The following is a 12,021-nucleotide window of genomic DNA, read 5'->3' as shown; positions in this document are numbered from 1 at the left end:
ACACATTTTTGCCTTTACCTTACCTTAGATATTTCAATTCCATCAGTGCCTTTTGTTTATAACCCAAAGGGTAAAATTGGTTCTTTAATGCAGAAATAAAACTGGACCAAGAAGAAAGAAGGTTACCTGACTTTTTGTTGCCCTTATGCAACTTGGTCTCCCACCAAACGAGAGCAGTGCCACTCAGCCGAAGCGATGCTAATTGGACCTTTGCCTCATCTTCTTCGATCTGTTGAATCCGGCAATAGGCCTCTATCTGCCTTATCCAATTATTAAGTTTTCCTGCACTACACTTTCCATTGTACATGGGCAGGTCAAACTTTACATCTAGCTTGAAGAATGGTTTCTTAGATGTATGTTTGGAATCACGATTAGAGTGATGAGAACTATCACTTGAAGAAGGAGAGGGAGGAGGCTTTTCTCCACCACCTTCATGATTTGTTGATCTATTGTCATTGGCACCTTCCTTCTTGTGCCCAAGTTCATTCTCATACTCTGAAAACAACTTGTCCACTTTCTTTGCCATATTGTAGAATACCTTACAGAGATTTTGTTCCTCTTCCCAACGAGCTTCTTCATTTCCCATGTTTCTTCTTCGTTGTGCACATATTGCTTCAGGATCAAAGGACTTAAGTGTTCCTTCTCCTTTTTGCAGCTTGTTCCGAGTTTGCATATACTCATGCAATTCACATCAACAAAGGGATGCTCTAATACCAAACTTGATCCAAGATCTTTTGCATATAGATGCATTAGAATTACATATAACAGAGCTTATTAAACAAGGAACTTAAAAGCACATAAAACGATGCAGAAATAACAAGATAAACATGAAACCATGACACAATGATTTGATTACAGAGTTCGTCCAATTTGGACTACGTCTCTAGGCCCTGCTCAATAGTGGGGAGGCCTTCATTCATTAAGTGACACAAAAAGAGATAAAAGTACAAGCAACATTCAATTACAATCCTTATACCTCCAAGCTGGAAGATGGACGAAGAATGGAGATCCCAACTTCAGAAATAAACAGTACCACTGAAATCTTGGCTAAAAATTGTGCAAAAATGCCTATTCGAATGCCTAATTTGGATAATCGGGCATTCTACACCTTCTCGGGACCTCCCTGTTGCTCAAGGCGAGGTCCTGATCTGCTACCAGGTCAGGTTTTGTTGTGCACAATGGCTTCTGAACTAATCTTCCAATCCTCTATACCTTTCTCTGACACAGATAGTCCTTTATATATGCTAGCGGTACACCCCTCAACTCCCAGGGATTTCTAAACAATAGACCAAGTTAGTAGGCGGGTTTGATTTAATATCGAGGATCTCGGGTCGCGGTAACACCCTTACTTAACATGGAAAAACTTGTTAATTGTGCGTTTAACTTGGCATCCTTTCACTATTGACGTTTCCCCCATCGACGTTTTCATTCAGCGGACAGACCAAGGCCCATACATCAAGCACCCTGCGATAACCGTGGACCTGGCGACTTATTAAACACAGTTCATAACATATTGGGCCTCATCGCAAATCACAATCGGCGTAGAACCAGGGATGGCACTCCATACTAATTCTCCCCCTTTGTGAACTGCGATATATCGCATCGCAACCGGGATCCTGTTGAGGACACTTCAGAAACACTTTGCCTTTTGCGATTGCGATATGCAATTATCACATCGCACCTTTTCTTGCCCAGGGCCGATTTGAAAACGCTGACCTCTGCCTTCTGCGATAATAGAAATGTGGGACCAATGGCACACTGCCTCTTGGTGCTTCCCCATTCACTGAAGTTTTGCCACGTCATCTCCTCTTGCCACCTATCCAAGTCAAACATAAACTTTGAATTTCTCTAACTTCTTCATACGAGATCGGATTTGAATGTCGTTTGCACCATTAGAATCAAGATGACGAGCACTTCAATCCGATGTTAAGTTTATAGGGTTTCTGCCACTTTGAGTTTTTGAGCCTTGTACCATGCCACTAGTACTTTTTGAAGATTCACCTAGATCATCTAGAGAAAACCAACTCCACTGTTCATCCATACAGGGAAGCTAGAGGCTATTGTCCTCATCTGAGAGACGTTCTTCCAACCTCTTAGTGCTCAACCGAATAATTTATCCTCTTTTCATTCCCATAACCACATAGAGCTTCCAAACTTCATCTCCTATGCTAGACTTCACTCTTCCTCTTTAAATGCAATTATCTAATCTGAGATTTCCCTTGGTCACTCCCTCCCCTCCACCCCCCCCAACCCTTGTTTTTCGCTCTCTCTCTCCCTGCAAAGTTCTTCCCATGTTCCACTCCACTTCTCTCTTCTCTTTGGTAATTAATTACAACTCTCTCTCCCAAGCTCATCTGTATTGGTTCCTTTTTTGGTTGGTCATGGGAATGTTACCCTTCCACTTTGTTGTTGGTTGAATCGGCCTGTCAGACTTGCCAATGCGACCCAACTCTTTCTTAAAAAAAATTCCTCTTTTTCTTAACCATATTTCCAACATTGCATGCTCTTTCCCTTTTGTTGTCACTGTGACAAACACCCTCCAAAATTTTACCTACTTGAATTTTGGAGCCTAATGTGGATCTTATGTTTGGTCGTTCCATGGTCACTTCTTGATCAGTCGAAGTCACTTGCTCACACATGCTCAGCTTGCAACAAGTTCACGAGCACATTCTTTTGCGCAAGCTTGAACAAGCATAACACAATCCATCAAGACAGTTCCTGTGCAATGTCCCACCCATGTCAACAATCAATACGCACTGTCATTGACAGTCCCTCACTTTTGGTTGCGTTTGTACTTCTATTTTGGTGAGTTTTTCAAATTGTCGCTTTTGTGCACCTTTGCTTTCATGAGTGTCATTTTCATGCTTTCGACTGTCGCTTTTGCTTGCTTTCACTTTAATTAGTGTCGTTTTCATGTTATCTTTGCTATGGCATGTGTCACTTTCATTGTCATTTGTGTATTGCAAGTGTCATTCACACTTTTCTCTTCATATAGTAAATGTCGTATTTTAGCATGTGGAGTGTCGCACAGTCCACAAAAGCTAGTTTTGGTGGTTTCAAGGGGTTACCTTTGTGTGAATAAGTTGGTCTTACCATGTAAACGTGTATTGCACTCATTTCCAAAGTTTCAAGTACTATCGCACAAGCATTGTCATGGTCATCGTCAAGTGTATCTTTGGTGTCGCACTTGGTGTAGGTCGTTGAAATTTTTTTGCATTAAGGAAAGAATGTTGTTCATGTGTTTTAAGTGTTCCATGTTGTGTCGTCAAGTGATATAAGTGTGTGTTCATGTTCAAAGTTATGCTTTTGCCTATCTTCCTCTCATTGATTCAGTACTTAGTCAAATTGGGAAAACTCCCCAACCGGACCACTCACCTCCTTTAGTCGGCTTGAACTGTGCATTGCGTAATCTCAGCCCTCAGGAATCAACCCTATCTCTTGGCACTACGCAATGCGCAGTTCCTGCCTCCCATAACTGCATAGTTTCAATGCTTAAGCCCAACCCTTGAGCTCCAAAACTGCGCAATTCTTCCCTTCAGGCATGTCTAAATTGTGCATTGTGCATTCTCAGTCCTCAAGCCCATCCCTTGATGATCCAAATGCAAAATGGCATCAACCCATGGTATTCATCCACCCGTGGAATTTACCCATGTTACTATAAGTGGCATCCACCCATGGTATTGTAAGTGACATCCACCCATGGTATTCATTCACCCATGGTATTTGCCCATGGTATTGTGACATCCACCCATGGTATTCATTCACCCATGGAATTGACCCATTAATTTTTCAGTTACATTACCACAGGTCAATTCCATGGGTGAATGTCACAATATCGTGGATGTCAAAATACCATGGGTCAATTCCATGGGTGAATGAATACCATGGGTGGATGTCACAATACCATGGGTGAATGAATACCATGGGTGGATGTCACTTACAATACCATGGGTGGATAAATACCATGGTTGGATGCCACTTACAATACCATGGGTAAATTCCATGGGTGGATGAATACCATGGGTTGATGCCATTTTGCATTCGGATCACTTGAGCTCCTAAACTGTGCAATCGCGTAGCCTCCCTGTCCTTCCAACATTGCATAGTGGGAAACTTCAGTCATCGAGCCCTCATCCTAGCTCCTTAAGCTCTCTTGGGGATTTTACTTAATACTTGAAGCATGATGACCAACACGTTTTCATGCATGGATTGTGAATATTTGTAAGATTGTTCTATGAATGTTTATGATTCATGTTTGGTTTCACCTGTACTAAAGTAGTTGAACTATTTCAGTTATTTTAGTGCTTATCTAATTGAAAATGCATTGTAATGATTGTAACAATCGTCAGATTTATGTGGAATGTTCTAGTTGATGTTAGGCAATTCTATTTTTGCTTGTGTGCGCCTTTACTAGTGTGGTACTATTACCTCTCTCTTAGAGGCTAAACTTTCCTTTCTCTGCAACAGAAGAACCTTGATACACTTGCAACCAAACATTAACCAGCCACACTTACTTTCTTTTCGCAAAGGCACATACACATTTGTCTCTCTTGTCGACAGCTAAAGCCAAGGCAAATCTATAAGAATATATGGAAATCGGGTTGATACTCAGATGGGGCTCCTATTCCAAATGGTGTGAGGTATAATTGGGACTTCACATCGGGGAAACCCCCTTGGTTGACGGATTTAGAGCATTGTCAACAAATGGCGCTAGAAAGACGACCAGATGAGAAGTTGTGTCCGTTGGGTTTGTTTTGAATCTCTTATCTTAAATGGCTCACCTGAAACCATACTCCTAGGGTGTTTTTATAACATATCCCATGGTAAATTTTTAATCCCTGATGAGCCTCTTTATCTCTTGTCTTAATTAAAGTTTGATGGTGAGGATATAACATCCATAACCGAGCACATCTCTGATTTTCTTAAATTTTGTGAATATTATGAAATTGATGATGAATATTTTGCATGTGTTGCTTTCTTCCTCACCCTTGAAGGTTGTGTTAATTGATGGTGTAATACCTTGCCATCTTCTTCCATCCATTATTTCTATCATTTCCTCCATGAGTTTTATCAAGCCTTCGATATGTATGATTACTGAGATGTTATTAAAAGAATTAATCAGTTAAGAATGATACATAATGAATCAGTTGAGGATTCCTCTGATCAATTCCTTCACCTTTGTTGTGAATTTTCGAAAGAAGATACAAATTGGGATTTCTTGAAACAAAAGTTTCAGTGTTTGGTTCATATCTCATTACACGATGAACCTAGACCCTCTGATGTTTTTACTCTTGTAAATCATGAAACACCTTTAATTTTAGAGGAGTAATTTACTACTCTTTTTGTTCCTTGCCCTCCCCCTTTTTTAGTTCCGATGACGATTCCTCGGTGTGATGATAATAAAGTTGGGAAATCTGCACATCAAATTCTTAATCCATCTTCTCATCATCTTTCTGATTTTCATGATTCAAATTCAATATACGAAAACTCAGAATGGCTCATGAAGCTTGTGGTGAAAACCAAAAATTCCATTCCTCGTGATGGTATTAACACTTGTAACTCTAATCTTGAATATGATTTAAATTTATGTTATCCTCTATCATCTACGTGCTATGACTCTTTGTACCATGACCCGCTTGATCAATCTGCTCCACCAACTAGTTTTTCACACTCTCTTGACTTTTAAGTCGCAAGTCCAAATTGCGTTCAGGTTCAAGGTAGTCACATTACACAGGTAGAGGAGCAGGAAGGTGAAGATTATTTCAGTATTCCTTCTCTTTTTCAAAATCCTCTATGTGAAGATGGTGTTTTCTGATTCTTTCCTGATATTGAATCTGGTAATCTTTGTAGTCAATCAAATGCGATCAGTTTACGTAATCAATCTCAAGTCTTGGGAACCAATCATTTTGATGAGGATGACTCTATCGATATACATGATGATGGATGCCCAAGTGCACTAGCTAATCTTCTCATTCCTCGAGAATAATTTGATTTGGAAGATTTAGATTTAGAATTTGATCTGGTCAAAGGATACGTTCTTATCGAAACCTCCTCTTCATCTCACTATCCCTTGTTCCCTATTGTTTATGATGCATCTACTTGCGATGGAGGCACTCCATGCTCTTCAAGTTCTTCATCCGATGAGTTAACTTCTAGTTAACACAAGGTAGCTAAGATATCCATGATAAAAGAGAAAAAAAAATCAAATCATTGAGTATCCTTTCCATCCCTCATCATCTCTTGTTTTGCATAAAGACAATTCTTTAAATCAACTTGCTGAGTAAATTTCCCCAAAATCAAAAGAATCCTTCGACTTGAGTAATCTGGTAGTTGAAGTTGTAAAATCTAATCAAATAAGTGACAAATATGGCTACCATCTCGTTAGTAGTGGTCTGATTGAAATCAATGGTAGTAGTTATCCTCACATCGTGCATGATCTAGTTCAATCTTCAAAATTTGATTTTGCAATCCTTGAAAGTTTTGGGACTTGTCAGGGAGTCGAAGCAATTCAAATGATCCAGGAGGATCTCATCAAATCAGTTACATAGTGTTCAGTTCATCGTCAACATTTAGTTCATTGGCAACGTCAGTTCTTCATCAGTATCCAATATTGATTCAATTCTTCATGGTGTTTCGGTTCATGGTTATCGTCACGGTGATTATGGGCATTATGTGCTGTTAATGTCGCATTGTGACAAAAAATATGTAAATGGGTTTTCTTTTTCATGTAAAGGATTAGTCCTAAGACTAAGTCTTTATCTTAAGTGGCAAAGGATTAAACAACAAAAAATTAGAAATAAACCTAAACCCTAAACATAAGTCCTAAACCTAATGTATAAACCTACATTACAAAACCTATGATTAAAACCCATTGCGGACCATTGTAAAAACATTACAATACACATAACACAGATAATTGAACTATTTGAAGACCGCAGCGAAACTGTAACCATGTGAGCAATGGGAGTAACGGCGGGGTCAGAGTCACAACAGAGTATTAACCGCATCCCGAACCACGGGTCCTATCCGTAAAGAGACCACAACATGTGAATAGTCAAAGTTGGGGCAGTTTGGGAAGCCGCAACCTTAACTGCAATAGACTAACAGGTGGTAATCGTCGACCATGTGAATGGTTTGGAAGGGCACAATCGTGTGGGTAAGGAAGACCGCTAGATGAAGCCGCAACCATCGGGGGTATGCATAGTCACACACATCGTCACCACTGTCAACCGGAACCGCCGTCAACTAACCTGCATCGGTGTCCGCCTGTGGTTAGTTGCGGCTTGTTCACATGGGCACAGTGAACCTTCTCTGCACCGTTAGTTGACCATCGGGGGCTAACTATAACCAAAAGTATTTTTGGCTTTTTTTTTTTAGTTTTTGTTCTAAAATATTTTGAAGACCATGTAATCTTATCCCCAAGGTGTCCTTCTAAGACTAGACTGAGGCCCTTTTAAAGATTTTTATTCTCAAAAAATTTCCAAATAAGGCTAGGGAGTTCGACTTGAACTCTATAAAACCATTTGTACTCATGATGGAGAGGAGGAGATACATAAGTGCTTTTGGAAGTTTGTTTGTAGATTCTGGAGGTCATAGGTTGTTTTGTTTTCAGTGTAACGGGAGCATCGAGAGTCAGAATTGGGAACCGTGACAGGCATTGGAAAGCTATTTCAGAGAGCTTTCTGTTGATAGAGACTAGAAGTGCATGTGTGCACATTTAGTCTGGTTCATTTTTTGTGTAATCAACCTTCTCAAATTCAATCCTAATAAAGCGGTCGCCCATCTTGAAAGCGGACCTGGAGACGTAGTCCATCAGGGACGAACTCCATAATCAATATCGTTGTCTGGTATCTTGATTTTATTCTGCAAATTAAAGCTTAATTATGTTTCTTAAGTTATCATTTCAGTCTTAAATCAACTGCTTTCCTTTAGTCTTCCACATTCAACACTTAAGGTTAACAATCAAATTCACTGATGGCAATTAATCAATTCTACTTCAGTTTTAATTTATGATCGATTTTAGATCATATAATTTGGTATCAGAGCAGATTTCATTTGTAGAATTTTGCTAGTGAATGTTAACTAGGTCAAAGTCGCAACGTGGATAAGGAACACTTGAGGAGTTTGATCCAGAGATTGGAAAGCGAAGAGTCATTCATAAATTTACTATGACGCGATCTGATGCAGGTGAAACTCCTAAAACAAATATGAGCAAGGAACAGTTTCAGAAATCATTTTTGAGCGTGCAACAGATGTTGGGAGAACTCTACAAAGATAAGAAGGCGAGAGATACAGCTTCTTCTTCAAATACATCGAGGAAGGACAAGGGTAAAGGCAAGGCTGATAAACCTCCTTCTCCTCCATCATCTCCATCATCATCTTCTTCTTCTTCTTCTTCAAGTTCAAAATCTGAAACATAAAAGGAACCTACGAAAACATTTGTTTTGAAACTTGATGTAAAATTTGAGTTACCTATTTATGATGGCGAAATGAATCCTAAAAAGTTAGAAGTGTATTGTCGTATTCAGAACGTTTATGATGATAAAACGAAAATTTAGGTAGCTCTACTTAGAATGGGGGGAACATATTTAATTTGGTGGGAAAGTAAAACTCAAATAGATGTAAAGCGGAAAGGTAAAGTCATCTCTTCATGGTCTAAGTTTTTAAAATCTCTTAGGAAGCAATTCTATCCTTTGGGACACATGCAACAAGATGTTATTGATTGGCAACATTTGAGACAAGGTAAGGGGTAGAATGTTCAAGAGTTTACTCAGGAATTCAAGAAAAAAGCTTTGGTGGTTGGTATTCCACTGGATACACGTGAAACTTTATTAAAGCACATTGGCAATTTACATTCATATTTACATCATACATTATTGATTTTTAATCCTGATGACTTTGATGAAGTGTATGTTCAAGCCATACATATTGAATCAGGTGGCAAACCGTTCAAGTTTTCACAAAAAACCATCCAGACAGTTGGAAATCAAGGATTCCAAAGACAGCAAGAGGAAGGGAAATTTGAAGGGAAAGAGATCAACGACATCTCAGAAGGAAAGTGAAAGGCCTACTTGTACCCATTAGCAGAGGATCGGACATGATGAGTCCAAATGTTGGAAACTTCGCCCAAAACTCAAACCAGAGAAGTTCCAGAAGAATAAAGGTGAAAAGAATGCTAATGCAGCAATCCAACAAGATTTGGGCTCCGACTCAGTTGATGAAGGTAAAATAACCGCAATGGTTTCGACAGGTAAAACTTCTGACACTGGTTCAAGTTCTATCACTTCTGCACCTTCTTCAACCATAAATCATCTGAATGAGGATTAAAGGTTTGAATTATTTCACATAAGGATAACTTCTAAGCACAAGAAAATAGATACATTATTTTTCTCGGCAAGATTAACTACTATTCTATTAATATGTATAGATAACTTTACATTCTGAGAGACTGTTGACCCAAGGCCTACTACAGCACATGGGTTGCATTTTCAAACAAGAACATTCGCCGTGCAGGGCCATACGATCAGTAGGATCAAAAAACAAAAAGCTGAGAGTTTCCAGAGTGACTCGATAACTACCCACGCAGGGGCCTTTCCAAACAGACCTACACCCCGACCTACAGTGGAACCTGAAGACCAAAACATGAACAAACCAAAAACCAGGCAATCACCACTGCCGTGGAGGAGACCGCATACAGAACTTGACGGAAACAAAACATAGACAACCGTGTGACCCAGGAAATTGCAATTATTCTTACGCCGCAGCCCGACACAGAACCACCCGCCAGAGCTATTCCTCTGGCTCTTCTTCCATGGCTGACGAATAAAGCACAGGTTCCGGCTGCTCGGTAGCTCGAGGTTGGGGAGTTTTTGAGAGCGGTCTGACCCAGAATTGCTCTCCTCATTCGCTGCCCTCGACCGCTTGCTGAGCCCTCCTCTTCAGTAGACGGCTCCCCCATTGGGAGCTTGCCTTTGCCCTGCACAGCATTGTCCTCCGCCAGGACCAAAGACGATCCCTCTGCGTTCTCCTCCTCAACTTGGGTGAACAGCACAGAGATATGGGCGTTGATGCCTGGATTATCTTCAGAACTACCCAAAGTAAATATAACAGAACCAAATGCAGGTAACTTGTGCTTCCCTCCGCTTGAGCAGCCCACTTCCATGACTTGACTGGGCTGGATAGGGGTGGCTTCCATCCTCCGATGGCAGTAACAACAACAACAGTGATGGTGAATGTCAGCACCTGGAGGTCGTGAGGATTCTCCACGCCAGGTCCCTCTGTGACAAGGCATTCTCTCACGCACCATGACAGCCACCAAACTTTGGATTCTTTCCCCAACAGACGAGATCCAGCAATGGAGCTGCGCCTTCCCCACAACAAACGCTCCCCAATTTGGGACCAAGCAACTCTTAAATAGGCTAAAGACCAGTACGAAGAACGCAGGCGAGTATTGGATCGCGGCCCAACTCTCCACCTCCTGCTCTTCGCGCAGACTCTCAACGCTCTGCAAATTCCTTTTACCAAAATGAGCGCCCTTCTCCAGGCATTCCACATTCTTAAACCGTTCTCCATAACCAATGATATGACCAGCCATGAATGCCTTCCGCAGGATAGTCATTCCTTCCCTCGGCTCCATTAAGACTGCTCAGAGGCCGCTTCAGACGAGAGGTACTGGCGGCGTATAACATTTAATGGAGGAGCTTCATCACGTGGCGGCCCATGGCTGTCATGTGGCACGCCGTTGATTATCACACAGCCACCCGCATCCGGGGAAAATAGATACATTATTTATGGATCACAAGCAAATTTAATATCTAAAGATTTAGTTAAGAAATTGGGTTTGGAGACACATAATCATCCAAGACCATACCCACTAGGTTGGCTAAATAAAGAAACTCAGATTAATGTCACAAAGCAGTGTCAGTTAAAATTTGCCATAACAACTAATTACATTGATGAAGTGGATTTAGATGTGATTCCAGCAGACATATGTGGAGTAGTGCTAGGAATTCCTTATCTCTATGATCATGATGCAGTGTTTCATAGGAAAGAGCATAAATATCACCTTAAGAAAGATGGGTTTGAATTTATTGTCAGGGCACATAAACTCAAATCACACTTGGATTTAGATTCAGTTAATCAGATGAAGCGATTAATAATTTCAAGTAAGAGATATGTACTCATGGTTGTCAAAGAACAACATAAGGATCGACGAGATGCTTTTTCAAGTTGTGAATCTCAGTTCAAAGATAGATTGGTTAAGGTGGTAGATTCTTTTCAAAATCTATTTAAAGAACCAAAAAATCTTCCTCCTAAGTGAGAAATACAAAATGAAATACAATTGATGTCTGACGCCCCTCTTCCTAATATCGGAATGTATCCCCTGTCAGTTATAGGGAATGAAGAAATAAAGAAATAGATCCAGGAATTGATTGAAAAAGGTTTCATTCAACCCAGTTCATCTCCATGTGGCTCACCCATAATTTTGGTTCCTAAGAAAGACGGGACATGGAGAATGTGTGTTGACTTTAGGGCCTTAAACAAAATCACAATCAAAAACAGGTATCCTCTTCCCAGGATAGATGATTTACTTCATAAACTGAAAAGTGTTGTCTATTTCACTAAGTTAGATTTAAGAAGTGGATATCATCAAATCTGCATATTAGAAAATGACATCTGGAAAACTACATTCAAAACTAGGCATGGACTATTTGAATGGCTAGTAATTCCTTTTGGTTTGTGTAATGCGCCAGCAACTTTCATACGAGTTATGAATGATGTTTTCCGCCCATACATTGACAAATTTGTCATAATCTACTTTGATGACATTTTGATTTTTAGGTCTAGTATGGAAGAGCATGTTAGGCATGTTAAGCAGGTTTTCGATGTATTGCACAGAGAAAAGTTGTACCTTAAACTTTCCAAATGTGAGTTTGGGAAAACTTCACTGAATTATCTTCATTACATAGTTGGAGGTGGAAGTCTAAAAACAGACCCAGCTAAAATCGATGTGATTATTAA

The sequence above is a fragment of the Pinus tabuliformis genome, chromosome J, assembly GCF_031772625.1.
Source record: "Pinus tabuliformis cultivar Carrire ecotype Pingquan chromosome J, CPIR1, whole genome shotgun sequence".
In the NCBI taxonomy this organism is placed as follows: domain Eukaryota; kingdom Viridiplantae; phylum Streptophyta; class Pinopsida; order Pinales; family Pinaceae; genus Pinus; species Pinus tabuliformis.
Note: the sequence above shows the minus strand (reverse complement) of the source record.